The following is a 17521-nucleotide window of genomic DNA, read 5'->3' on the forward strand; positions in this document are numbered from 1 at the left end:
ATGACCAAAAAAATCGCCAAACACAGAGTTCATGTGGAAAGGGCAATCGCCAAAATTAAAAAGTTTAAGATTGTTTCTGGTAGAATACCAAAGTCCCGACTTTCCAACATAAATCAGATATGGTACGTGGTTAGCATGCTGTCCAACTTCCAACCACACATCATCAAAGACGAGTGATCAGGAGGCGCCCTGGTGGCTAAGGGTCCCCTCCTCTCGTACCTTTCTGTCTACAAGGTGTATTACTGCCCTATAATACAGGTACATGTCCATTACATCCTTTTTCATGTGTCTTTAGTCATATTAGTCCTATGTAATATTGTATGATACTAACCCACTTGAAATTACTTGTACACTATTGCCTATGTAACAAGTGACTTATGGATACAAAATAAATACTTATGTTGACTCAGTCAAATCCTTTTTCATTTACCTGTTGGCTCAAACCACTTCCAAGGGGGTACTTGTTTTCCCCCATAGTTATATCGATAGGCGGTCTGTTAGCCAAGTAGCTGATGGGTGCTCCCGTCTGCCGTCTCAGTAGTGCCAAGTCCTCGTCCGTTATTGAGGGGGGCCTTGGGAAATAATATCAAAACATTATTAATATCAATATGGACTACTGCTGAATATGTAAAGTATGTCATTTTGGGGGAAAATATGACAGGTCATTCCAGGTAGTCAGTGACAGTCTAGTTAACTTACCTGCTCTCGGTGTAGTGACAGTCAACTGGTCTCCGCTTTCGATCCTGTCTAGCCTTTGCGACCACCACCGATGATACGGGCACAGCCTTTATTTTACCACCTCTTGGTTTGTGCCATTGTTGTGGCAAACATGTGCAGGACTTAGCTGACTCTTCTGTTCTTGCCTTTATCAGAGCCAGTGTATGGATCAAGCCCACGATGTGTGAGCAATATCCTGGTGCACTTTAAACAAACGGGAAAGTGCATGTGAGCTCCCCTGATCCAGCTGGCTAGCCTGGCTAGCTAAAACATAGCCTAATGTTAGCTAGATGTGAAAGCTAGCTAGTGGGCTATATGGACTCATAACTAAATGTCAGCTTAAAATACAACTTAAAATACCCTGCTGTACACGAGTATTGTTGTTCATTTATCTCCTTGTCCTTAACGTGAATAGTTAAGACGTGGGGTGCCTGGGTCTTATATTGGGACCTGTAGGCTTTAGTCACGATTTTAATTTCCTCTTCATTCACACGCTGACAAATTATATCACGGATGTAGCTTTCAAATGCATATTGCAAGCCTTTCTGTCTACGTCTCTCTGATATCTCCTTGCTTTTCCAGAAATTGGATGTCAATTCACCTGGAATATCTGTCACTCGAGGGAAAGATTCGTATGGTTGAAACCACCTAACACGATGACAGACGTGTCAGGGTTGGAGTTTCCACCATGGGAAATGTATTGCGAAAGTTCGCTAATGGCTGTGTTAGCATTAGCTTGTGGTGGCATGTAAACACGAACTAATACAGTTGAAGTGAATTCTCTGGGAAGATACTATGGTCTGCATTTCAAACTGATGAATTCAGTTTTGTTATTCACTTCCACCATACGAACCCACGGTAGTCAGATTACGATCGCAACGATTTATGACGGACCGGGGATACGTCGACTAATGCTCATGCATCATCCGCCCAAGATGGCGGCCTGAGCAGACGCACTTTGCCGCTGCACGTCTGTTGGCTGGATTTGCTGTTGTGTGTGGTTTTTTTTTACCTTCCTCGCTATTTGTGTGTCTGTTTGTTGTTTAAATCGGAGAGTACTGCCGGCGTCGTGTGTGGTTTCCGCTTCTCACACCATCTTGTCTTTCCCCTCTCTCTCCGTTTTCTCGGCCCTCCGTGCTAGCCGCCTAACTAGCTAACTGGCTAACTAGCACTCGGCTAACGTTAGCTTTACGTGACCTCTGGCCTCCTGGCTCTGCACGCTAGCTCGCACATCTGGCTCCGTCCCTCAACTCCAGCTGGATGTTTTTATTTTGTTTTCCCTCGGCAGTGGACGCTATCCCTCTTTGGGCCATCGTCATTTTTTAAAGCGACGTCGAGTGTTAGAAAAGCGCTATATACGTGTCATTTATTATTATTATTATTATTATTATTATTAATGCTCGCAGTCCTCTGTCATTTCTGTGGTGTGAGATTCTACATGGTCTGCCTGCTGTTCCTCGTGGGAGCGGGTTTATCCATCGCCGTGTCTACTCACCGCTGCACCAATCCTGGCTGACTGACGCAATAACTCCCAGAGTTCTTCGCGGCTTTCTCGCGCAGAATAAGTGTTAAAACAAATACGTTTAAAATCATTATAAACATTTAAAACCAATCCACATCCCATTTGCTACGTCTTGTGTTGACTGTGTTGTGTTTTGTACGTACTTCAAAAGGTTGACACCCTCACGGGGATTCCTTTGGATTTAGCGGGCTTTATATAGCGCCCAGACTGATTGTTTAGATGTGTTGCTCCGGCAATACACATACTAAAATTGGAACGATACAGAGAAGATTAGCATGGCCCCTGCGCAAGGATGACACGCAAATCCGTGAAGCGTTCCATATTTTTAATATTTTTATGTCTGCAATATTTATTCAGCTTTCATAGCATTTGCTATAATGGCGTGAAGAAGACCTCTAGTGGCGAATTGTGTGCCTGCACTGTGTAATCTCAGACGGTAGGAATCCCTTTGAGAAGTGAAAGCTGGCTGCGGTTGCTTTTTCCTCAGCGGTCAAGTGTTAATGTAACACGTGGTGATTTAAAAGGTGTTGGGTGTTTATGTGGCAGAGTTGATCACATCAGCGTTATCCGCTGTTATTCCAACTCCGCAGAGATGTAATTCAGCTCCCACGTATTTCACCTGTTCGGTCGGAGACGAGGAGACAAGTCGGCTCCATTCTCCTCCTCCATGCAGTTGTACAGGGTAAGCGCAATTACGTTAAACTTACTGAAACAATTATAAAACGATGGCGTGTTCAATAAAACACCTACGGATAATATTTGCTTTACAAAGCTGTTTGTTGCCAGAAGTGTACAACAAACTTGTACAGGTGATTAGCTAGCTAGCACTGTATGGTAGTTAGTGTGACCTGTTATTTTCTTGCCCGGTGCGGGATTCGAAACGAAGTGTATTGCACCACAAGGCGACATCACTAACCGCTCGGCTAAAGGGTCAGACCCGTTAGCTAGCGGCTAACGTGTCTTATTAGTAGTTTACACTAGCTAGCCATTAGCTAGTAAAACCGTCTCCAGCTTCTTCAGTGACGATGTAACAACAGTTGCCATCAAGCTCATGGCTGTGGAAAAGCAAAGCTGTGTTTTTACTGTATAAATCTTGGTTTTGCTGGAGCTGAAGGGTCGCGCTGTGTGTTTCTTTCATGGCGGTTCAAAGTCAACGTGACCGCAACTACTGCGTCCCATCACGCACACGCGTTACACGTGTCTGTAGGTGTCCACTTTTTTTTTTTTTCCCCCTTTCTTTCTTGCACGTCCCAGTAAAAATCCTGGTCCAGGTGAAGAACAGCCAACAGCAGAAGTACGTGAAGTTGGAGGAGGTTGAGGGACAGTTTGACTTTCTGCAATTCCATGAAAAAGGTGTGTAATTTTTACTTAAGCTTGTTTGAGGAAAAGTCTTTAAAAATACACCCACATTCTTTTATAACATCATTCTGAAGCTCCTTCATGTTGGAGACTTTTTTTACACGCCTTTAGCATAGTCTTTGATAAATGGAGATGAGGCCTACAATGGTTCTGTTGTCTGCGTATTTAATTATTTTCACAGCGCTATCCGTGGATGTGAGGTGGGTGGTGTAAAGTGAGCAGAGCCAGGGGGAGAGAACAGAGCCCTGAGGAGCACCTGTACTGAGGGTAAGAGGGTGTCATGTTAGGTTATTAACCTCACCCTCTGTGGCCTGTTCCATAGGAAGCTCCGAATCCAGTGGCATATGGCGGGGTCGATGTTCATAATCCAAGTGTATGTAAAGAGTTTGAGTGGGTTGGTGGAGTTGAAGGCGGAACTAAAGTCTATGAACAGGATGCGTGCGTAGGTGTTTGGTGATTCCAGGTGTTGCAGGGCATGGTGCAGGGCTATGCTAACTGCATCCTCAACAGACCGGTTGGCTTGATAGGCGAATTGATATGGGTCCATCTTTTGGGAGGTGCAAGATTTCAAGTGTGACAAAATGATGCGCTCAAATGCTTCCATGGGCACAGATGTTACGGCAACCGGTCTGAAGTCATTGAGGCAGGTGATCTTGGAGGCTTTGGCACAGGAATGACGGTAGAGAGTTTGAAGCACTGTGGGACTGTACATTGACTTAGAGAGGTGTTAAATATGGTGGAAAATATTGCGGCCAATTGGGTTGCACAGTGGCTCAACAAAGCAGGACTGATGCCGTCTGGCCCTGCTGCTTTCCTAATGTTCAGCTTTTTGAATGTTCTGTCACCTCATCCTCCTGGATGCAGAAGGTTGGAATTGAAGTAGGAGTAGGGGGGATGGCTGGTGGAATAAGTTTTTCAAATTTAAAACGTATTTAATTTAATTTATTTGGGAGGTTATGGTCATTAGCAGGAGGGGAGCAGGGGCGTTTTTTATAATCTGTAATCTCCTTAAGTTTTTTTCCATATTGCTCTGGAGTTACTGGAAGAGAATTGTTGTTCGAGTTTTGTTGCGTAGCTGGACTTTGCTTTTCTTATTGCAGCACGCAACTTACACTTGGCTGCTCTGTACTGATCTCTGTTTCCGTTTTTGTATGCCCAGTTCTTTTCTTTGTGTAGGAAGTGTAATTCTTTTTTCTTTTTTTTTTCCTTCCAATTTTCCCCTTTTTCTCCCCAGTTTGTAGCTGGCCAATTGACCCTTCACTAAGCCCCGCCCTAGAACAGCCACTGTCCAATGCTACGTTAGTAACCGTTACTAAGCAGGGGAGGCCTGGCAAGCTATCGAGGAAATGCCGAAGCGATGTGCTTACGGTACCTGCAAATCAGACAGCAGATATCCTAAAAGTTTGGAGGGTGGGGTCGTATTTTGGGCTTTTCCTAAGCCTGAAACACAAGAGGAAAAATGTCCAATGTGGATCAAACAGTGTGGAAGACCTCACTCACAGCTGAATCCATCGAGGATAAACAAAAACACATGATATCACAATATTTAGTTTTTGTTTTCTGGTGATTACTACTGATATGATAGATCACACACACAAATATAAGTGAGTGCTTAGTTGGCTTATGCCCTGGGCCGGCTCTGAATAACCTTACACATGCAGATGTATAATAAACTGAACCTTCATTTCATAGCTGGACATTTCTGCTTCATCTTCCAATCCGTTTGTAGGTTATGTGACTGTACAGTGCTGCTTTGTGGGTTTCAAAAATAAGTGAGCGCCTTCTAGAGACATATCTATGTAGCACATGGGACATGGCTGTCACGTGTTCTGATCCTAGAACGTTCTGCGCATGAACGTTAACCCTCTACAATGAACAAGATATACCAATGCTGCCCTCTACTGGCCCGGTAGGCACATATCATTACATATACTGTGCTGGTTATTGAAGTAGCAGCAGTTTAGCAGTAGTAGTAGTAGTAGTAGTAGCAGATTTAGCAGTTGTAACAGTAGCAGTTGTACTTGCTGCAGTAGCAGTAGTGGTAGTAGTAGTAGTAGTATTTTACTACTTATTGATCCCCTTGGGGAAATTCTCCCTCTGCATTTAACCCATCCTAGCTGTGTAGCTAGGAGAAGTGGGCAGCTGCTGTGCCGCACCCGGGGACAAACTCCATTTCATCTTGCCATGCCTCGGTCAGGGGCACAGACAGGAGTATTAACCCTAACATGCATGTGTTTTTGATGGTGGGTGAAACAAGACCACCTGGAGAAAACCCACGCAGACAAGGGGACAACATGCAAACTCCACACAGAAAGGACCTGGGATGACCTCCCAAGGTTGGACAACCCCGGGGTTCGAACCTAGGACCTTCTTGCTGTGAAGCGACAGCGCTAACCACTGCGTCACCGTATACCTGCCATCTCAAACACTATCCGAGAACAAAGGAGTAGATTTGCTGGTCATTGCTGGAGGAGCCAGGAAGAACTTGCAAGCGACCCTCTGCTTTGGTCACTCACACGTGGAAAGACATGTGTGGGAAGGCCTGCAAGAAATTACATCAATCAACTTGTCAACGACACAGGATGTCCATCTGAGGATCTTCCAGCTGCTCTGCAGGATAAGAGACGGGTGGCGTGAGAGGGTCAGAGCCGTCCGAGGATACTCGACCTGATGATGATGAAAAAACCAAAACAAAATTGTAGGACTATTATAAAACCAAACCAGAAACTTGCTGAAAGCTTTTCCCTGCTCTTGTCATGCCATAGAAGTGTTGTTAACCAGACCACCATTAAGAATCCTGTATGTGGATTCTGAATCTAGATGGATTGGTGCGAACAAGCAATGGTTGACAAATATCCAATAACTTCCCAAAGAAAAGTCATGATGAGGAGCTGCATGCAAACATGTTGTGCTGGAGTCCTTGTCATTTTTCACAACTTTTCATGTTTCTATGTGTTGCACTTTGGCATGAAATGTGTTGTTGCTATAAGACAGAAGTACCAGCAGAACTGGGTGAATGATAGCTTGTTTTTGTATTCAGATATGAGAATGGTTTACCTCTCACACAACAGTGATTAAGCCTAATGTGGTCCTATGAGAGATATAATGATGCTGTGGTTGGTGACTATAAACAGGAGGTGTTGCTGTGATGCAGAAAGGGAACCTGCCATCTTAATCTATCTACCAGTTGTGTGTTGGCAGCGAATGAGAAGGAAGAGGATTATTGGTGATAACATCTTAATGCAGGTGTGAGGCGTCGTTTGCTACAATCCAGAGATGTGAGAATGTACGGAGCAGGTTTTTGTATTGCAGAACAGTGTTGCAGAGCACTGTGTAGACTAGCAGCACAGAAATAAACCCCACTGCTGTCCAGCCTGATGTCTTCAATTATTAGTGAACAGTTTTGGTCTTTATTTGCGTTCCCTTGCAGTTGAACATTGAGTCCACGTTCGGGATATGCACTGTCTTCATACATGTATCCCAGATATTGTATCGTTCCATTCTTCAGTTGTTTGTACCAAAAAATTCGATCGTAGCCATCAATAGTGTGTCGACAGGTGATGGTGGGTGTTTGTGCTGTGTTGTTGTCCAGGACCATGTCAGCTGGAGTCTGGTGAACTTGGTCCCTCAGAGAGGAACCTGTGGAGCAGAAATCAACAGGTTGTGTATGTGATCCATGTTCAGCACGTTACGGTCACATGCTTTACCCTCGCAGCTCTCCTAATAGAAGAATATAGTGGCACTGAAGAGACATTTCACAGCATAACGTTTACATGGCATTACAAGCCATCTTGGCTCTTTTAATTGTAAAACAGCACATTTTATGTGAATGTCAGGAAACCTTTATCAGCCTGACTGTAAGTATCTCTAAAGGTGGTTGATACCTATTAATCTGAAGAAGTGAAGTTTAAGTGGTGATGAAACGGCTTGAAAACCTAAATAAATGAGCAGATGTTACCTGACACCAAAGCATATGCCGTGATGCTGAGAAAAACGATGATCATGCTGTTTGTTCTGAGTGGTTGACTACGAGGCATAATCCAAGTTCATATTATTATTATTATTACTCCGCAACACACAGTACATGGTCTTTAGACTTGTGCAGCTTTGCTCTGGTGAGGCTACGCATCATTTTAGCAAACCCATTTTTCTCTCCAACACATTTATGTGAATGTTGAACACGTGACTATCTTAGAGAGTGACGTCATCAAACCACCTTCCTACCCCCCATATACACCTCAGCTACCCCTCCAACTCGGGTTGCTGAGTGGACATATACAGTACAGGAATGGATGTTATTGTGGTTAGGCTTAGGCTACGTCATGGAACAGCATCATAGTGATAGAATTTAAGATTTGAGGTCCACGTTTCATTTTGTAAGACAACCAAAAGTCCCCTCACTTAAACAACAAACGGTACATTTGCTGAAAACTTGTCGTAGCTCTCGTAGAGTATTGTCAAGTGGACTGTAGTGAAGAGTCCTGTGTTTTCTTTTTGTTTTTTCTTTTTTTAGTTCTTCTGTTTTATATTCAAGACACACACAAGATAAAACAAAACAAAAAAATATTAAACAAAAAAAAAAACAAAAAGAAGAAAAGGAATAGAAAAAAAGCTGCCAGACATACGTATGTAGGTATATAATATCACTTGGCTCACAGCAGTTTTCAAGAAATTACACAGATATTACAAGAGTGCAGATAAAAGGTAAAGAGTACCGGGTTGCATCACTACAGACTGTAATTAACAATTATCTTTCTTTTAGAATGTCAGTGAATGGACCCCATATGCTCAGGAATCTAGATCAGCGTTTCCCAACCCAGTCCTCAAGGACCTCCTGCCCTGCAGATGTCCGTTGTAACCCTGCATAGGTAGCCCTGCTTGTACTTACTCAACCAATCATGTCACAGCACTTAATTATGCAAGGTGTGCAACATCTGACATACTTCATTGCTGATTGGTTGAATGACTACAAACAGGTACCTATTCAGGGTCGCAAAGAAAATCTGCAGGATAGGGGGTCCTTGAGGACTGGGTTGGGAAACCCTGATTTAGATGTATGGAAGCGTATTGTCTCCATCTGTGTGATTATGATCATACCGATGGAGAGAATACGCATTGAGCCATTTCTGAAAGCAGGGGGGTGCAGGTGATTTCCAATCTGTTAGGATCATTTTCTCTGCAGCTACCACGCCAGCCATCAATGCCGATTGCTCCTCAGGTGTATGGCTTAAAGCAGACTCTGAGCATCCAAAGAGTGGCAGCTCTGGATCAGCAGGAACGTCCCTTTCATAGACTCTGGAGAACCACTGGAATATTTCACACCAACATCTGTGAGGACAGAGGCAGAAAAGATGCGCGAGAGAACCTTCTTCAACTTTGCTTCCATCACACAGTGGAGAAACGGACGGGTAAATGTTATGTAGTCTGGTCTTTCAATAGTGGAGTCTATGGATGACTTTGAATTGGATCAGTTTATGTCTGACGTTGATCCATGCAGTGTCTTTGTCCTCGTCTCCATCTAAGTTTGTCTTTGTTTGATGGCTGGGAGAGCTGGCGCTGGACCGGCTGGGACAGCTTTGTCTGCTGCGTCCTGTGGACCTGGAGCTTCGCCCCAAGAGGGAAGACCGAGGCTGGTCTGACAGGACATGGTAGTGGGGCAGGCTAAGCTAACTGCTAGCCCATGCTGACTGGCAGTTCTGACAGTCATCCAGGCTCATTCGCTCTCCCGGACAGTGATTTTTTTTTTCAGTTTAGATATGTGTGTTAGTTTGGATGTGTGTGTTCTTGTAGTTCTTGTAGTTTTGGATGTGTTGTTGTGTTTGTGTTGCGCTGTTGTGGGCTGGAGGAAATGATGTTTCGTTTCATCTTATGTGCGCAGTGCATGAAATGAAACGACAAGTAAAGTGTCTCTGATTCTGATTCTGACGAGATATAGTACATACTAACTGCTGGTCATAATAAAGTGAATAAGGTGCCTCCCCCCTTAAACCCACCTCCCACCACGGACAGCATTATGTCCATGCTTGATCGTTTCCATACCATTGTCATGACTTACTACTGTGCTGGAAAGTCTTAAAATAAACCAGCAGACAATGCATTTACTGAACAAGTTAACTACTTTACTTGCTTTTGAACTGTGCAAAAGTGCAGGACAGTAACAAAGAAATAAATTATATTCTTATATAAAATGCAAATGTAAAAACAGACATTATTAAATAAATTAAATAAAAAGTTATTTAATGACATACAATGAACAGAGGAACTTCTAACATCTAACAATGTTACAATAGATATTAAAGAATATGTAGATGAATAAAAACGTTTTGGAAAACTGTTGTGTTCAAAGGTGTGCAAATGGTTCAGAAAATATCCCAAAATAAGGTGCTTTAATTTATCATTCTCCCTAAAATCTTTGTTTTGTCTCCTTAAAATCTGAGTCTATTTTATTACCATAACTTATAGCAAACTCAAATAACTCAGAGCAAACAATCAAAGCAACACCCAAAACAACAAGTCTTACCAACTAAGTAAACTAAACCCTTTTAGGTGACATACTGTCGTGATGTACTTGCTTACAGTTATAATGCACATGAACCTGACCCCAGCTCTGACACAGGCAGCGGAAATGATTAAACCAGTAGCATTAATTTGTCAGTCTGTTAACAACATGATATCACAATATTTAGTTTTTGTTTTTTTGGTGATTACTACTGATATGATAGATCACACACACAAATATAAGTGGCTGCTTAGTTGGCTTATGCCCTGGGCCGGCTCTGAATAACCTTACACATGCAGATGTATAATAAACTGAACCTTCATTTCGTAGCTGGACATTTCTGCTTCATCTTCCAATCCGTTTGTAGGTTATGTGACTGTACAGTGCTGCTTTGTGGGTTTCAAAAATAAGTGAGCTCCTTCTAGAGACGTATCTAAGTAGCACGTGGGACATGGCTGTCACGTGTTCTGATCCTAGAACGTTCTGCGCATGAACGTTAACCCTCTACAATAAACAAGATACCAATACTGCCACCTACTGGCCCGGTAGGCACATATCATTACATATACTGTGCTGGTTATTGAAGTTATAGCCGTTTAGCAGTAGTAGTAGCAGCAGATGCAGCAGATGTATCAGTAGCAGTTGTACTTGCTGCAGTAGCAGTAGCAGTAGTGGTAGTAGTAGTAGTAGTATTTTACTACTTATTGAGCCCCTTGGCGAAATTCTTCCTCTGCATTTAACCCATCCTAGCTGTGTAGCCAGGAGAAGTGGGCAGCTGCCGTTCCGCTCCTGGGGACCAACTCCATTTCATCTTGCCATGCCTCGGTCAGGGGCACAGACAGGGGTATTAACCCTAACATGCATGTCTTTTTGATGGTGGGGGAAACCAGAGCACCCTGAGAAAACCCACGCAGACACGGGGGCAGCATGCAAACTCCACACAGAAAGGACCTGTGATGATCTCCCAAGCTTGGACAACCCCGGGGTTCGAACCTAGGACCTTCTTGCTATGAGGCGACAGCGCTAACCACTGCGTCACCGTATACCTGCCATCTCAAACACTATCCGAGAACAAAGGAGTAGATTTGCTGGTCATTGCTGGAGGAGCAAGGAAGAACTTGCAAGCGACCCTCTGCCTTGGTCACTCACACGTGGAAAGACGTGTGGGAAGGCCTGCAAGAAATTACATCAATCAACTTGTCAACTACAGAGGATGTCCATCTGAGGATCTTCCAGCTGCTCTGCAGGATCGAGACGGGTGGCGTGAGAGGGTCAGAGCCATCCGAGGATACTCGACCTGATGATGATGATGATGAAAAAACCAAAACAAAATTGTAGGACTCTTATAAAACCAAACCAGAAACTTGCTGAAAGCTTTTCTCTGCTCTTGTCATGCCATAGAAGTGTTGTTAACCAGACCACCATTAAGAATCCTGTATGTGGATTCTGAATCTAGATGCATTGGTGCAAACAAGCAACGGTTGACAAATATCCAATAACTTCCCCAAGAAAAGTCTTGATGAGGAGCTGCATGCAAACATATGTTGCTGGCGTCCTTGTTATTTTTCCCTACTTTTCATGTTTCTATGTGTTGCACTTTGGCATGAAATGTGTTGTTGCTATAAGACAGAAGTACCAGCAGAACTGGGTGAATGACAGCTTGTTTTTGTAATCAGATATGAGAAGGGTTTACCTCTCAAACAACAGTGATGAAGCCTAATGTGGTCCTATGAGAGATATAATGATGCTGTGGTTGGTGACTATAAACAGGAAGTATTGCTGTGATGCAGAAAGGGATCCTGCCATCTTAATCAATCAATCAAACAAGTTCCATTGTATATAGCACTTTTCAAGCTACAACAACCACTCAAACTGCTTAACAGTTATTTAATTTACACGCATGATTGTGTCAGATTTTTTGAGAAAATACATGACTAAATGCAAGTAGTGTTATTGTTTTATTTATAGAAGTTAGAAATGGGAATGCCCCGAAGAACCATGAACCATAAACTTCACCTGTCTGTGAAAGACGTTACCAGTTGTGTGTTGGCAGCGAATGAGAAGGAAGAGGATTATTGGTGATAACATCTTAATGCAGGTGTGAGGCGTCGTTTGCTACAATCCAGAGATGTGAGAATGTACGGAGCAGGTTTTTGTATTGCAGAACAGTGTTGCAGAGCACTGTGTAGACTAGCAGCACAGAAATAAACCCCACTGCTGTCCAGCCTGATGTCTTCAATTATTAGTGAACAGTTTTGGTCTTTATTTGCGTTCCCTTGCAGTTGAACAGAGACTCCAGGTTCAGGTCTTCTGGTGTCTTCATACACATATCCCAGGTATTGCATCATTCCATTCTTCAGTTGTTTGTACCAAAAAATTCGATTGTAGCCATCAATAGTGTGTCGACAGGTGATGGTGGGTGGTTGTGCTGTGTTGTTGTCCAGGACCATGTCAGCTGGAGTCTGGTGAACTTGGTCCCTCAGAGAGGAACCTGTGGAGCAGAAATCAACAGGTTGTGTATGTGATCCATGTTCAGCACGTTACGGTCACATGCTTTACCCTCGCAGCTCTCCTAATAGAAGAATATAGTGGCACTGAAGAGACATTTCACAGCATAACGTTTACATGGCATCACAAGCCATCTTGGCTCTTTTAATTGTAAAACAACACATTTTATTTGAATGTCAGGAAAACTTTATCAGCCTGACTGTAAGTATCTCTAAAGGTGGTTGATACCTATTAATCTGAAGAAGTGAAGTTTAAGTGGTGATGAAACGGCTTGAAAACCTAAATAAATGAGCAGATGTTACCTGACACCAAAGCATATGCCGTGATGCTGAGAAAAACGATGATCATGCTGTTTGTTCTGAGTGGTTGACTACGAGGCATAATCCAAGTTCATATTATTATTATTATTACTCCGCAACACACAGTACATGGTCTTTAGACTTGTGCAGCTTTGCTCTGGTGAGGCTACGCATCATTTTAGCAAACCCATTTTTCTTTCCAACACATTTATGTGAATGTTGAACACGTGACTATCTTAGAGAGTGACATCATCAAACCACCTCCCTACCCCCCATACACACCTCAGCTACCCCTCCAACTCGGGCTGGTGAGTTGACATATACAGTACAGGAATGGATGTTATTGTGGTTAGGCTTAGGCTACGCCATGGAACAGCATCATAGTGATAGAATTTAATGGAGGATTACACAACAACAAAGATTTGAGGTCCACGTTTCATTTTGTAAGACAACCAAAAGTCCCCTCACTTAAACAACAAACGGTACATTTGCTGAAAACTTGCCGTAGCTCTCGTAGAGTATTGTCAAGTGGACTGTAATGAAGAGTACTGTGTTTTCTTTATATATATATTTTTTTTTTCGGTTTTATATTCAAGACACACACACGATAAAACAAAACAAAAAAATAACATAAAAGAGGAACCGGTTATTTTCTTGACCGGTGCGGGATTCGATACGAGGTGTACTGCGCCACAAGGCGACGTCACTAATCGCTCGGCTAAAGGGTCGGCTCGTTAGCTATGGGCTAACGTGTCTTATTTGTAGTTTACAAAAGCAACAAAAAGAAAAGGGAGAAAAAAAGCTGCCAGACATATATAGGTATGTAACGGGGGCGATTCTAGGATCAGAGCTTTAGGGGTGCTGAGCACCCAGAGTGCTGGCCGGCCAGGCAAGATCAATTTGGGGGGGGTGGATCAAACCATTTTCGAAGTATGGGGGGGTGCTGTATTTTTTGTTGTTAAAATATTACGTTTAAACCATATACTGGATATGGTTTTGACATTTCTTCAGCTTATTAATCATGGACATACAGGAAAAAATAAAAAATATCTTCAATTTTAGGGGTGCTGGGGTTCAATTTAGGGGTGCTGCAGCACCCCCAAAAATGGGCTAGAAACGCCTATGGTATGTAATATAATTTGGCTCACAGCAGTTTTAAAGAAATTACACATGTATTACAAGAGTGCAGATAAAATGTAAAGAGTACCGGGTTGCATCACTACAGACTGTTAATTAACAATTATCTTTCTTTAAGAACGTCAATGAATGAACCCCATATGCTCAGGAATCTATTGGGTGCTTTAGACGTATGGAAGCGTACTCTCTCCATCTGTATGATTATGATCATACAGATGGAGAGAATACGCATTGATGGTTAGTAGATACAGAGGTGGTAAACAGACACACAAAGTGAGATATCAGGTGTTTGGAGTCCGGAGGAAGCTGCAGGAGGTCAGAGAATGGGCAACTCTCTGGCCTGTTTTCTAAAATTTGGAATTTTGTCTTTGACATAATGCCTAATTTGGAGATAATGAAAGAAGTGGGTGTTAGGGATGTTAAATTTTGTTTTCAACTGATTAAATGTTGCAAACTTTTTATCTATATGTAAATCTGCAAGGGTCGCAATACCCCTGTCCCTCCAGAAAGCAAACGCCCCATCCGTCTGTAATGGCAAAAAGGAATGGTTATTACATATAGGGGTGTATATTGAGACATTAGGCAGTTTGTTAACACTTCTGATCTGATTCAGAATCCCAAGACAGTTTCTTACAATAAAATCATTACCAATCAATTTATCAGGGGATTCTGTCTTGGGGGAAAAGTGGAATACAAATGGCAAGTTTTTTACGGCTGTAGTTTCAATTCATAGCCACAAGAGGGCGGTGTCTCCTTCCTGAGATGTTGTAAATTTCCTTTGCCCAACATATCGCAGACCTGCCAACCTCAACGCATTCTGCGTAGCCGCTCCGCCTCGCGACTACGAGTTGATCATCTAAAATACGCAAAAGAGCTGCCTTTGAAATATATGTAAACTACTAATAAGACACGTTAGTCCCGAGCTAACAGGTGTGGTCCTTTAGCCGAGCGATTAGTGATGTGGCCCTGTCGTGCAGTACACTTCATAACGAATCCCGCACCGGGCAGGGAAATAACCGGCTACATTTTTTTTAATTATTAAACTGATCATAATTTTAGACGAGCCAATCAAGACATGAACCCGTAATGATAAGAAAATTTCGTATTAAACAGGATCGTTCCTCCTCCCCCTGCTCCAGTCTGTCTCACTTTCGCTCCCTCGCTCAGCAGTCGTCGCTTGCTGCTGTCGCAGCTTGGGTGCTCGTTTTCGATTCGCTCCAAGGTAAATGGGGAACGTTTTCACATTAATTCACAAACACCTTAAATAAAACAAAGCGGTTCGATACATTTGAGAAAACTAGCCAGCTAACATTTATTCAGAGTAGTCGACTCTAGTCTAGCTATACACACATTATCTCCATGCAGCCGTATCTTCAAGGCTAGCAAACGTCAGCTAGCTAGCTAGCTAGCTAATGTAAACTAATAATAAGACACGTTAGCCCCTAGGTAACGGGTCTGACCCTTTAGCCGAGCGGTTAGTGACGTCGCCTTGTGGTGCAGTACACCTCGCGTCGAATCCCGCACCAGGCAAGAAAATAACCATTTACACTAGCTAGCCATTAGCTAGTAAAACCGTCTCCAGCTTCTTCAGTGACGATGGAACAACAGTTGCCGTCAAGCTCATGGCTGTGGAAAAGCAAAGCTGTGTTTTTACTGTATAAATCTTGGTTTTGCTGGAGCTGAAGGGTCGCGCTGTGTGTTTCTTTCATGGCGGTTCAAAGTCAACGTGACCGCAACTACTGTGTGCCATCACGCACACGCGTTACACGTGTCTGTAGTTGTCCACTTTTTATTTTTTTAAATTTTTATTTTTCCCCCTTTCTTTCTTGCACGTCCCAGTAAAAATGCTGGTCCAGGTGAAGAACAGCCAACAGCAGAAGTACGTGAAGTTGGAGGAGGTTGAGGGACAGTTTGACTTTCTGCAATTCCATGAAAAAGGTGTGTAATTTTTACTTAAGCTTTGTTTGAGGAAAAATCTTTAAAAATACACCCACATTCTTTTATAACATCATTCTGAAGCTCCTTCATGTTGGAGACTTTTTTACACGCCTTTAGCATACTCTTTGATAAATGGAGATGAGGCCTACAATGGTTCTGTTGTCTGTGTATTTTATTATTTTCACAGCGCTATCCGTGGATGTGAGGTGGGTGGTGTAAAGTGAGCAGAGCCAGGGGGAGAGAACCGAGCCCTGAGGAGCACCTGTACTGAGGGTAAGAGGGTGTGATGTTAGGTTATTAACCTTCACCCTCTGTGGCCTGTTCCACAGGAAGCTCCGAATCCAGTGGCATATGGTGGGGTCGATGTTCATATCCAAGAGTATGTAAAGAGTTTGAGTGGGTTGGTGGAGTTGAAGGCGGAACTAAAGTCTATGAACAGGATGCGTGCGTAGGTGTTTGGTGATTCCAGGTGTTGCAGGGCATGGTGCAGGGCTATGCTAACTGCATCCTCGACAGACCGGTTGGCTTGATAGGTGAATTGATATGGGTCCATCATTGGGGAGGTGCAAGATTTCAAGTGTGACAAAATGATGCGCTCAAATGCTTCCATGGGCACAGATGTTAGGGCAACCGGTCTGAAGTCATTGAGGCAGGTGATCTTGGAGGACTTTGGCACAGGAATGACGGTAGAGAGTTTGAAGCACTGTGGGACTGTACATTGACTTAGAGAGGTGTTAAATATGGTGGAAAATATTGCGGCCAATTGTGCTGCACAGTGGCTCAACAAAGCAGCACTGATGCTGTCTGGCCCTGCTGCTTTCCTAATGTTCAGCTTTTTGAATGTTGCTGTCACCTCATCCTCCTGGATGCAGAAGGTTGACATTGAAGTAGGAGTAGGGGGGATGGCTGGTGGAATAGGTTTTTCAAACCTTGCATAAAACGTATTTAATTTAATTTATTTAGGATGTTATGGTCATTAACTGGAGGGGAGCAGGGGCTTTTTTTATAATCTGTCATTTCCTTAAGTTTTTTTCCATATTGCTCTGGAGTTACTGGAAGAGAATTGTTGTTTTTGCATGCCCAGTTTTTTTCTTTTTGTAGGAATTGTAATTGTTTTTTCTGTCTTTTTTGTCCCTTCCACTTTTCCCCCTTTTTCTCCCCAGTTTGTAGCTGGCCAATGGACCCTTCGCTAAGCCCTGCCCTAGAACAGCCACTGTCCAATGCTACGTTAGTAACCGTTACTAAGCAGGGGAGGCCTGGCAAGCTATCGAGGAAATGCCGAAGCGATGTGCTTACGGTACCTGCAAATCAGACAGCAGATATCCTAAAAGTTTGGAGGGTGGGGTCGTATTTTGGGCTTTTCCTAAGCCTAAAACACAAGAGGAAAAATGTCCAATGTGGATCAAACAGTGTGGACGGCCTCACTCACAGCTGAATCCATCGAGAATAAACAAAAACACATTTGTTCTCTCCAAGGTAAGCTTGCTAACGTTAGCTAGCCTTGCTAGCTAGGTTAGCTATCTAGTACTAACAATGCTCATT

At 43.2% G+C, this 17521-nt stretch overlaps 1 non-coding gene across 1 annotated transcript; it reads left to right on the top strand.

The window, feature by feature from the left end:
* Window positions 1-2460: 2460 nt before the first annotated feature.
* On the top strand, window positions 2461-2566 carry LOC130126914 (U6 spliceosomal RNA). Its single transcript, XR_008811763.1, has one exon. It is a non-coding gene; the product is annotated as a U6 spliceosomal RNA (small nuclear RNA).
* Window positions 2567-17521: the final 14955 nt, after the last annotated feature.

The sequence above is a fragment of the Lampris incognitus genome, chromosome 16 (genome assembly GCF_029633865.1).
Source record: "Lampris incognitus isolate fLamInc1 chromosome 16, fLamInc1.hap2, whole genome shotgun sequence".
Classification (NCBI taxonomy): domain Eukaryota; kingdom Metazoa; phylum Chordata; class Actinopteri; order Lampriformes; family Lampridae; genus Lampris; species Lampris incognitus.